The sequence below is a fragment of the Acinonyx jubatus genome, chromosome B2, assembly GCF_027475565.1.
Source record: "Acinonyx jubatus isolate Ajub_Pintada_27869175 chromosome B2, VMU_Ajub_asm_v1.0, whole genome shotgun sequence".
Lineage (NCBI taxonomy): Eukaryota > Metazoa > Chordata > Mammalia > Carnivora > Felidae > Acinonyx > Acinonyx jubatus.
The window spans coordinates 49,007,460-49,019,577 of NC_069385.1; the positions used below are offsets into that span (position 1 = coordinate 49,007,460).

The window sequence follows — 12,118 nt, forward strand, 5'->3', positions numbered from 1 at the left end:
TTTCATCTTTAAGGGTTTATTTACATAAAATGTCATTAAGGTATAATTATTAGAATAAACCTCCTCAACACAATTATGGAGAGAATTATGGAGAGACCCTGGGTCTAAAGATCTGTTTAGTTTAAGTCTTGACGTGGCCATTATTTTATGATCACTTTTGTGATCTTGGGAAAGTGATTTATCTTCTCTGAATCTCAGGTTTCTCGACCATGAAATGGGATGATGATACTTCACAGTGATTATAAGGGCTGGATGAGATAATGTCACAAAAGCAGAACTGCTTGTAAATTCCAACTGTAAGGCTTTCAGAGTTTTTCCTGCTATGGCATAGGGAAAATGTCTAGATCATTTTTTTATCCTCAGCACTTAGCAATGAGCAAGTATACAGTGGGCCCACAGAAATGTATGGGGAAGGAGTGATCAATGTCACAGGTGCTTGCTTCATGTGAAGGCTTCCTTACCCATCTGAAAACTCTTCTGGGACCAACACTGAACTTATTGGGGGTGTTCCTCACAAATCCTGACCCTGTGTCTGGCATACGGCAGTTGTCTCCTAGGGAAGGAAGGAAGTTGTCCTGAAGGGAAGAGAGGCAGCCATGTTGGCAGCACGCTCCACTTCTGAAGGAAGCAAAATAATCTACGGTAGCACATATATTTGGCCATTTTTTGTAACTCCATCAGTCAACAGAGGGGTCTTTCAACTTCTCTAGTGATACGGAGATCTACACAAGCATTTGTATGAAAGACTCATGGCTAATGCTGGAAATAATAAGTAATCCCAGAGAGATTGTGAGTGTTCTATCCTAAGAACTTCAATAAAATTTATAAAATCGTTTCCAGAATAAAAGGTATCTTCTAAGGGCAGTAATAAGAATCTATAATAAAACCAACAAAGAATTGGAAGAGAGCACTTATTGTGGATAAACAAATTAGCTACGTTTGCCCAGCTGCATTTTTCTACGGCTTTGTAAAAGACGTATGAACCAGGGTCATGGCATACGAGAATACGGCTGTATTCTTAAACCAGACCCTGTGCAGCTCATCTAATCACTTTTGTTTCTATATTGGCATAAAATCCAGAGTAATGTACTAGAGATGTGGATTCTAATTCTTATTCCGCCACTAACTTATAAAATGAAGAAAAGTCAATTGATTCCTGTGTGCCTTAATTCCCTAAACTCTACAACGGGTATTACAAGTATGTTTGTTCTAAATACCTCCAGGGAGTCTGTGATGATTAAATGAGGGAATGTAAAAAGGTATTGGAAAATAAACATTAACATCTCTTTATCCAGACGTTTTGCAATCCCTAGGGAAATAGCAATTGCCAATTACAAGCCTATATGATTTCTTTCATCATCTTCAATGAAGATACTCCAACTGCCATGCCTTCAACTTCAGCTGCTATGTTTCCTCTCCTAATAACTATGTTGTCTCAGTGTCTGATATTTATAAGTCTATCCTGAAAATCACCTCCTCGGCTGATAGTTCACCCTTGTGAAAGTTGGAGCATTGGCTGTTGAAAACCATAGTAATAACATTTGTTTCTTGTTTTTTTTTTTTCAGTAACCCTTATTTAAAGTTTTTATCTCCTTGCAAAGGGAGTGTCTGCCTTGTTCATTACTTTATTTTCTAGCATAAAGTTGAGCACATAGTCTGTGTCTAGTCAATATTTATTAAATACATGAACAAACTCTATATTATTGACTGATTTTTCCGAAGAAAAATTTTAAGCACCTTACTAGGTTCCTTGAAAAATTAATGATTAACTTAGGAGGAAGAAATATTTGAATGGATGTGATTGGTCATCAGATAAATACTCAAATCATTAGATTGAGAATCATATGCATGAACTGCTAATTTGTTGGCTGTTGTCTGAGCTCAGTCTCCATGGTGGACAAGCCAAGAAGAGGCCAAATGGTATAAAACCCAGTGAGGTCAAATGGTACAAAAGTCCATAGGTGGAATTTTGGGGGACATATGAACTCAGAAAAGTTACTATTTCTTTCTCTGTGTGTCTCTTTTTTTTTTTTTTTCTTACTAGTGAATCATATTTTCACAAAGATTTAAGAAATGTAGTTGTACATTAGATGGAGATTTTTGATGTATGGATCTTCATTTATTGAACAAATATTCAAGTTCCTTTTATTTATCAGAAGTCAGACTACATGTTCGAAGTCGAAGATGACTAAGAAAGTCTTTGTAGGTCTTACTGTAAAACTACTGATGCAGATTAATAAACAGGCAAGTGCAACCTTTGTGATAAGAACCATTGGAACACATAATCGAGTTACCTTATAATGATTGGACTGGGGGAGCCTGGGTGACTCAGTCAGCTAAGCATCTGACTCTTGGTTTCAGCTCAGGTCATGATCTCACAGTTCATGAGATCAAGCCCATGTCAGGGCTTGGGATTCTCTCTCTCTCTGTGTCTCTCTCTGCCCCTTCCCAACTTGCACTTTATCTCAAAATAAATAAATAAAATTAAAAAAAAAAAAGATTATGCTGGAAGAAAGAGTCAAAATGGGCTTTCAAAAAAAAAAAAAAAAAACCCTTCTAGAAGAAATACTATCTAAGTACAAAATGGAGGGAAAGATTGCCAGGTGGGACAAAAGGTGAATGAACAGTGGGGCTGGTACATGGAAGTGGGAGAGGTGAGTGGGGCAAGAAATATTCCTGTAGAAGTCATGTGAGGTAGGTCACGTGGACCTTGAAAGCAATGTTAGAGAGTTTGGACTTCATCATAAGAGGATGATGAGCTCTTTGAGGAATTTAAGCAGGGGAGTGATGAGATCAAATGAGCTCTTTAAGGATTCTTCTGGCAGGCAGTATAGATAATGGATAAGATGGGGAGACAAAAGAGAAGTTGTTGTAGTATCCAGAAAGAGAGGATGGTGGTTGGAATTGGAATAGCAGTGTTGAGGGAGAGAAGCAGAAGAATCTGAGAAATTTCAGAGAATAGAACCTAAGGGTTACCCTAAATCCAGGCCAGGGATCACGACTGCAGATCTACGCATGGTGCATGAGGGACCCTGGGACTAGGATTTATGAGACTATGCAAACTGGTGACAAGCAAGCTGTGTGGTCTTTGAGGAGAGAACCTATGGAGGGCCAGCCTCATGGGCATACTGTCTGTGCAATCACACAGAGCCCTGTACTTGGAAGGTCACTGTGCTTGGTGCAGTCACACAGAGCCCTGTACTTGGAAGGTCACTGTGCTTGGTTTAAAGCTCTAGTGTTGTCATTTTGATATTCTTTTTTTTTTTCTTTTAAAAGTTTATTTTTGAGAGGGGGTGGGCAGAGATAGAGGGACACACAGAATCTGAAGCAGGCTCCTGGCTCCAAGCTATCAGCACAGAGCCCGATGCGGGGCTTGAACTCACAAACCGTGAGATCATGACCTGAGCCGAAGTCAGACGCTTAACCCGAGTCACCCAGGCACCCCATCACTTGATATTCTTTTTAAAAAAAAAAAATTTTTTTTTAACGTTTACTTATTTTTTGAGAGACAGAGAGAGACATGAGCCCAGGGGAGGGACAGAGAGAGAGGGAGTCACAGAATCCGAAGCAGGCTCCAGTCTGAGCTGTCAGCACAGAGCCCGATGCGGGGCTCGAACTCACCAGCCAGGAGATCATGACCTGAGCCAAAGCCGGATGCTTACCCGACTGAGCCACCCAGGCGCCCCTATCATTTTGATATTCGTAATGATTATTGAAAAAAAGGTCCTCTTCTCCCCTCGACACTTTCATTTTGCATCGGGACCCACAATTTCTATAGCAGGTCTGGATACTACCACCAGTAAAAACACAGTAGATGCTCATAAAAGTCAGCCGGATGAGGGAATTCTTTTTGTAGTAAACATCCCCAGTCAGCTTTGGAGTCACTAGGCAAGCGGAAGAAGCAGACTCTGCAAGACCGGAGCTCCAAGTAGCAGCAAGGTCTCCCTTTTCTCCTGTATGAGGGTGGAGAAGGTGTCTGCTTCCCCCTAAAGCGGCGCTAGTGTGCCCCAGGGGTTTGTCTGTAGGTGGGGTCTGCCTGTCCAGCCGGCTGATTCAACTTTTTAGGTTGTCTTTTCAGTTACTTCTAGACGCCAGTCTTTATTTAACACTTACGTAGACTCTCTACTGGTGGTATTTTTTCCCTATTATATTGACTTCTAGTTCCTCAGACTGTCTCTGAATCGTTGATTTTCTTTTGTCTTCTTTTCCATGCCAAGCGTTATTTTGCTGCAGTCAATTGCCATGCTGTATAATTGTTTTTATATCAAGTATACTTACTGCTTCGGTTTCTGAGAGCAACTCACACACCGTGCGTTCTGTAAGTCTGTTGTTAGATTTAGGTGTTACAGAATTATTGCAAGGCAAAACTTAATAGCTCTTTCTTCATGGTAACTCTTAGGATTTTCTCTTCTATATGCCTTCTTGCAACCACCTCCATCATAATCTTCACTGACATCCGTCCTTCCGCAGAATCTTACTCCTTCCAGGCACTCTCCGCTTCAAGCTTTGCTGAAAGATCGGTCATTGGTTAAACAGGGCATCTTAGTCTGTTTTAGCTGCTGTTACAGAAATACCACAGACTGGGTAGCTTATAAACAACAGAAGTTTATTTCTCACAGTTCTGGAGGCTGGGAAGTCTAAGATCGAGGTGCTGGCAGAGTCCATGACTGGTCAGGACTCACTTCCTGGTTCCAGTTCTCACTGTGTCCTCACATGCTGGAAGGGGACAAGGAAACTCTCTGAAGCCTCTTTTATAAAGGCACCAGTGCCATTCATGAGGCTGTTCCCTCATCACCAATCACCTCCTAAAGGCCCCTTCTTCTAATGCCATCATGTTAGGAGTGAGGCTTTCGACCTATGAATTTGGAGGGGGACACAGACGTTCATCCGTTGCACGTGACAACCTAAAACGCCAAGTAATGCCTTTGCTACCTTTTTAGAACCTGTGGGGCAGGGGCACAAGGTGGAACAAGAAAGGACTTGGGAGTCACTGAAAACTTGGTTTGAATTCTAGTCCCGCCAGAGAAAGCTGTGTGATTTTGAGCAAGTTATTTAACTTCTTTGACTCCCGGTCTCTTTCTCTGCAGAAGAGGAGTAATAATGGCTATCTGGCCTGGCAACTGAGAAGACTAATGAGGCTAATGAATAGAAAATTCCCAGAATACCGTAGATAGGAACTCAAAAATGGCAGCTACTGTGTAAAATATAGTCTGCATTTTCTTCTTAAAATTTTTATAACTCAAGAAAGTTGTAAAATATTCTCATTGTATGAAGTGTAAGAGAATTTTATTTACTTTTATCTATCTATCTTTTGCATATAATTGAATTTCCAGAATTGACTTGCCGTGTCTCCTCTCCTTCACAAGGTGGAAGGACTACACTTTAACTTGCTGAGGATTTTGAAATCCACGTTAAAGTTGAGATCATAGTACAATAAACATCGATGTACTCTTTGCCTAGGTTCACCAATTGTTAATATTCATCAATTGCTAATAATTACTAATAATATCCATTGCATACGTATAGTTTTCAATGTTTATTTATTTATTTTGACAGAGAGAGCACGACCATAAGTGGGGGAGGGGCAGAGAGAGAGAGAGAGAGAGGGAGAGAATCTGAAACAGGCTCCAGACTCTGAGCTGTCAGCACAGAGCCCGATGTGGGGCTCAAACCCACGAACCATGAGATCATGACCTGAGCCGAAGTTGGATGCTCAGCTGTACTTAGCCACCCAGGCACCCCTACACATACACTTTTTTGTTGAACCATCTGAAAGTAAATGGAAGACATCATAACCCGTCACCCCGAAATACCTCAGCATGCATCTTTCAGGCATAAGAACATTTTCCTACACAACCACGCTACCACACATCTAAGAAAGTTGGTAATAAAAAACCTTTCTCTTAGGACAAATCTTCCGTTATGCTTGTTCACTTCCATCCCTTCAGCAAAGGCAAGTAATAAGAATTTTTGTTGGTCTCGGGGTCCGTTTCAACTCCAAGACAGAGGTTCTGAGAGAGAGGGCACCTTGGTTCTTGGAAGTGTGATTTCACAGTCAGTTGCATCAGAATGAACTAGCAGAGTAGAAAGACAATTCTTTATATATTCAAGCTTATCTCCCTAGCTCTTCTACACAAAGCCTGCACTGTATCTGGGCTGATTTACTCCTTCGTTATTTCTTTACTTACCCAGCACACTCATTTATACCTTCCCTTCCATTCTTGACTCTAAAGCCTTTCTTATTCCACCTGTGGGAATTCTGCCACGTCCTCAGGCTTCACCTTCTCTGCGGACTTCCCTGAAGACATCAGGTCACCCCTATGTCAGCCTTTTTTGAATTGTCGCTGTTCCCCCGTATGCGTCCATTTCCCGAGCATTATCTTAACATTGCTGTTCAGATTGTTTTGGATGATTTTTATGAAACAAGACATAGGCTCTGTATGGGCAAAGGCTTTGAGAGCTTCAGAGGTGCCTGACAAATATTTCTTCATCGATGTGTTTATTTATAGTTGTGGGTCTTTGATTGGCGATGACATTGTGCTGACTTAGTGCCTTCCACTCCGTGACATCCACCACTTGTCAACAACAAAAAGATACGTTTTTACAACTAATACACTTACTGTCAAATGCACTTAGGTGTTTCGTATTATTGGTCTGCCTCTGTCAAAGGGCCAGCATTGAAATCAATCAGTAGAAGCATCTTCATCCAGGCACAGGTTTCAAAGCCAGCTGGATGCCAGGTGCCCTGACATCATTCAGACTGCTATGTGGCCAGAATGACTCAGACGGTAAAGTAATTGAAATCACTGGATTGTCTCATGGTTTCCTTTGTTATTTCAACTGTACTATTGTGTGACTTACAGAAACAGTGCACTCCTCAACCGCTTGCCTTCTGGAATCCATATTCAAAAAATTTTTTTCTTACATTTATTCACTTTTAAGAGCTAGAGAGAGACAGAGCACAAGCAGGGGAGGGGAAGAGAGAGGGAGACACAGAATCCGAAGCGGGCTCCAGGCTCCGAGCTGTCAGCACAGAGCCCGACGCGGGGCTTGAACTCACAGAGTGAGAGATCATGACCTGAGCCGAAGTCAGAGGCACAACTGACTGAGCCACCCAGGTTCCCCTGGAATCCATATTGTTTAAAATATGAATTGAACCTATTCCCTGGTGTTGAATGTGCTTTTCTTAGCAGTTTTCAGGGAATCACGTCCCACTCTTCACATGTGGCAGGTGGATGTTTGAGTCATCAGGTGACCACTTGAGGCAGGCACCTCCTAATCATAGACCTTACCCTACTCTTGCCTTCTGTATTGAGGAAGTCTGCTATGTTTTGAATACATGAACTTGATGTTGAAACATACAAATTACAGTTCAACTTTTTCCACACACCTACCTAAATTTAAATTTCACTGAATTTGGTAGAAACGAAGCAAAACAAATGTTTTGGTTTTAAAGCAGTCAGATTAGTTGATTTGACCCATGTGACAGTCACAGTAACTAGTCTGACTGAAACTTTTATGGTCCAACTAGCTTTGAGAACACATTTTTATAGAACTTCGTTATAGTAAGTTCATAAAGATAAACTAATGTGACTCAATCTATTATAATACAATGCTTTGTCATCATTTGCCATTGTTTACATTAAAATTTTTTTTAACATTTTTATTTATTTTTGAGAACAGAGAGAGACAGAGTGTGAGTGGGGGAGGGGCAGAGAGTCAGGGAGACACAGAATCCAAAGAAGTCGCCAGGCTCTGAGCTGTCAGCACAGAGCCCCATGTGGGACTTGAACTCATGAACCGTGAGATGGTGACCTGAGCCGAAGTGGGAGGCTTAACTGACTGAGCGGCCAGGTGCCCTGCCATTGTTTATATTTATCTATTTTAAACTTTGTTTAGATGCTACGTCAACATTTGTTTTATATTTGATAATGTATAGGAGAATGTTTTAGAATTGACTTGATTGTTAGGTAAATGTCAAGTCTGTTCTTGAATCCTTGTCCTGTGCAACTTCATTTTCATGTTGATGGTAATGCCCGGGAGTGATAAGGATCTGCTTACATACTTCTTTAGGGACTTTAGCTTTCAGGAAATAGGAAAGCTGTTCCTGTAACACCTTAAATACATAAATTGTGGTGAGCAGTTTAAATTATGCGAGTGGTTTAGCTTTTAAAAATTCCTCGAAAAGCGTTGGTATTGAACTTAGAGTCAAATAAGACGTATTGGTGGAGAGAAAAAGGGAGTAAATGAGGTTGAAAATCATCAAGATCTGCGGGTAAAATACACTTTAATACAAGTTATAGTATCAGAAGAAAGGCAAGATTTTATTTTCTTTGAAGATTAGTTAAAAGTTGTCTGTTTCTTTTTTCCCTTGCCTTCCTTCACCTTCTCTGATCTTTTCCAAGTCACTTTCATTTGAAAAGTCATTTCTTTCTTGGAGTAGTCTACTGTGTATAAGTTTTCAGCTATGGATTGAAACATGGGCATTTTTATGATGCCAAAATTATTTCTTTTCTTCTCTCTTTTTTGCCTGCCTATCACAAATGCCTGAGAAGATTGTCTCTTCCTTGACTAGATCCCAAAGAAAGTTTTTTGTTTTGAAACCATAAACATTTCCCATAGCATAATCTTTGAATTTGTCTTCTTAACTTTTTCTTTTCTTTCTTTCTTTCTTTCTTTCTTTCTTTCTTTCTTTCGTTTTTTTTTTTTTTTTTTTTTTGCTGTCGTTTCAGAGGGATAAACAAAGGGACTAGGATCTTTCACTGTTTCTTATCAAGTGAAAGCATCTTAAATTCTAATTTCAGTTTTCACAATACTTTCCCGTTTTCTGAGTAGCCTGCGGATTGCTCTTCTTTCCATACATTTTCACTCCTATGATTTTAGGTTTTTCTTTCCCATTTGATAATAGTCTATCCTTATTGTTTGTTTCATCTCCTCCTCCTCATTATCTTAACCACTTCTTATCAAGGCCTCCTTCTAGACAGGGTTTTAGGCCCTATCAGTGTGGCTTGTACTAGACCTACAACGACCTACAAGTTTTACAGATAGGAAACTGAAGCTAAGGTAGAGGGTTAGGCCAGATAATGGCTCCCAAAGATGTCCACACTAATCTCCAGAACCTGGAAATATGTTTTACCTTATATAGCCAAAAGGACTTTGCAGCCGTAAGTACGATTTAGACCTGAGAGGGGGGAGATTGTTTGGGGGTTATCTGGGTGGGTCCAATCTAATCACATGACTCCTTAGATGCAAAACCTTTCCTGCCTGGGTTACAGAGAAATTTGACAAAGAGGAAAGTCACCGGCTTCAGAGTCAAAGAAGAGACTACAAGGAAAAAATGCGATCCCAGGAGCTGGGAAAGAGAAGGAAACAGAGTCTTCTCTAGGGCTTCCAGTATGAACACAGCCTTGTCAACAATTTAATTTTAGCCTGGGTCTCGCCAGAGACCAGAGCTGCAAGGTAATAGATCTATACTGTTTCAGTTCTTAAGTCCGTGTTAACTTGTTATATAGCAGCAATGGAAAACTAGTACAGAGAGGTTAAGTGACTTGTTTATGGTCACACAACTTTTTAAGAGCTGGAGCCAAAATGTCATTGCTGATTCATCTACCCAGCCTTCCTCCATGACTTGCTATTTTCTTAGTAGCAGGAAGAGAGAGCTGATATTTCTCACAGCACGTGGAACTAAGTCAATTGTAGTCCTTTTTTTTTTTTCCTTTCCAGCCTTCATCTTTTGTCTTAAATATCTCGCACGATGTACACTTCTTGAGAGAATCCAGTTTATAAATGATAGTAGAAAAATACACATAGTTGACATGACCCTGCTGTAGTACTCCATCAACAATGAGTTTGAAAAGCAAGAGATGAAAATTGAAAAACGTAAGTAGAACCTCTACCTGTCATGTGGAATTTGCTAACAATTCAAAAGTCCTCGGGTTCAACATCGTTACAAGAAAAGATATGCTGCATTCTATAAGGCGCCGGAGGTTAAATGACCAGTTAAGTTAGTATCTAGTTTGTGTGACAAAGGCTGTTGCTAAATCTCCTACCCCACACCCAGTTCACTAATCGCATTATTTCGTTGTCTCTTTATTGTTCTGTTTACCTAGGCAAAACAAAGATTTGTAAATATTGACGAAACAAAGGACACTTTAGGAAGGATTCCAAGAACTCCCTGTACTTTCAATACCTTCACTTTGGAGTTACCTTCAAAGAGGCTAAGATTGTAGCTGAAAACGGTCCAGCTTCTCCCACACCTTGAGAGACTGCGTTGCTGTAAGGTAACCTTCAGGACGGAAAACAGCAGCGGGGGTGTGGGATGGGGAAAGTGGTTGGATGGCTGAAAGTATTGTAACACAGTACTGAACTTCTTGTTTTGCACAAATGTTTATGGAATAAAGTGTCTTCTTTTCCACCGTGAGAATTTCTGAATGTTATGTCTGAAGGCTGAATAAGTAAAGGATTAACAAATAGGTAAACATCAAACAGGTTGCTAAATACTGTCAGAGAACACTAAAGGTAATCACAAATTACCTTTTCATTGAAGAGTACTTTTAAAACGGTCTATGTTCTCTGAACAGCCGTGATTATTCAAAGAAGGCCAATTCTGAATTTGGGGGGAGTGGCCTATTGACTCCTCAAGGTTGAATTTTTGTGGAATTATTCCATGATCACTTTTGGTGGGTGCCATCTTCCTCGGCCCTGACCACGAGAACGAAGGTGCTTTCCTTCAGATACAGGGCATCCTCCTAACAAAAATACCAAAACCAACCAACCAACCAACCAACAAAAAGAGCTATTCTCCCATCAACAGAAAGCTAAAAAATAGGAAAGTATTAAAAAAAAAAAAGTCAACTCTCTTATTTAAAAAAAAAAATTGTAGTCCCAATCAATTTTCATTATATGAAGACTATCATCTAGGCCCTTGGATGCTAGCTGCTCACTTTTCTAATTTACAGTATTGATGCAGGAAACATGATGCCACATAAGAGATTTGCCATGGTGTTCTACATGGTGCTCCAAGTGAGAATGGAGGCTCCAGTCACCTCTTGGTTTTGACAACCTCTGTAAACTCAGTGGTAGAAGTTTCTATCTGAGACTGACCGAAGGTCTCCTTAAGATGGGAAGTCTTGAGCCATTTGGAATTTAGCATTTTACAGCTAAAGAGAAAGTCAAGCAACGTAAAAGTAAATGTCGGATCTGGTTGAAAGCCAACTTTACCAGCTAGATCTGAATAAATGCATTTACCTTGAATAAAAGCCTTGAATAAAATACCCTTAGGTATTCTCACTTGACAACAGTTATTTATTTATTTTAACGTCAATTTCTACATGTCGTCTTTTCGATATAAGATTGACATTTGTGTGTCTTTGCTTTATTCCAATCTATAATAAGCTTTAATAAATACAGAGCAGTGTATACCCAGAGATAGATGTATTCTATTTTTGGGCATTTGAATGGCACCAAGTTCCTCTTTCAAAACAAAGAAGTTGACTTTTTTTCCAAACACCCATCATGCCAGTGCTACTGACCTCACATTGCCCTGACTTTTTGCCTCTTAGGCTGAGTAAGCCCATCCAATGAAGCATCTATGCAAACTGGGGCTGATCAACAAGGCATACTTCTTCTTCTTCTTTTTTTTCCTTTTGACCAAAAAGATACTAGAACCAAGATAGGTTCATTTTGTAGACCGCCCCACCTTCTTGGAGTGCATGATGTGGCTCCTTGCAACACTCACAGCTCACCGTTATCAACTGATTGGCAATGTCTCTTGTGGGCACAAGAAAAATATGATATTGCAGACACCGCACCAGAGTCTGTTTTTTGAAATGAACAACAAAGTCATTTGATTCCTGACTCACTGTGGAGTCAACACTGTCTGATCTTAGGGGTCATAGCAGACCCTCTGCTTCTACTCTGCACTCTCTGACTTCGGAAATTTTCCATCAGAGCTTCAGTCTTTGTCTTCACATCTCAATGGTTGTCGATAATGTATGCATAAAGCATTTATAAGAAACTTACCATGAAGGTATCCTTTAGGGCAAAGGTCTGGAAAAAAATGGAATGAACGGTCGGCCCTTATTTTTCATTTCATCAATTCTATAGGTTGGACTTTCAA

At 40.2% G+C, this 12,118-nt stretch overlaps 1 long non-coding RNA gene across 1 annotated transcript; it reads left to right on the plus strand.

The window, feature by feature from the left end:
• Positions 1-8,732: 8,732 nt before the first annotated feature.
• LOC113598485 (uncharacterized) lies at positions 8,733-10,411 on the plus strand. The gene is made up of 3 exons (XR_003419113.2): positions 8,733-9,459; positions 9,724-9,879; positions 10,110-10,411. It is a non-coding gene; the product is annotated as an uncharacterized LOC113598485 (long non-coding RNA).
• The last annotated feature ends 1,707 nt before the right edge of the window (positions 10,412-12,118 follow it).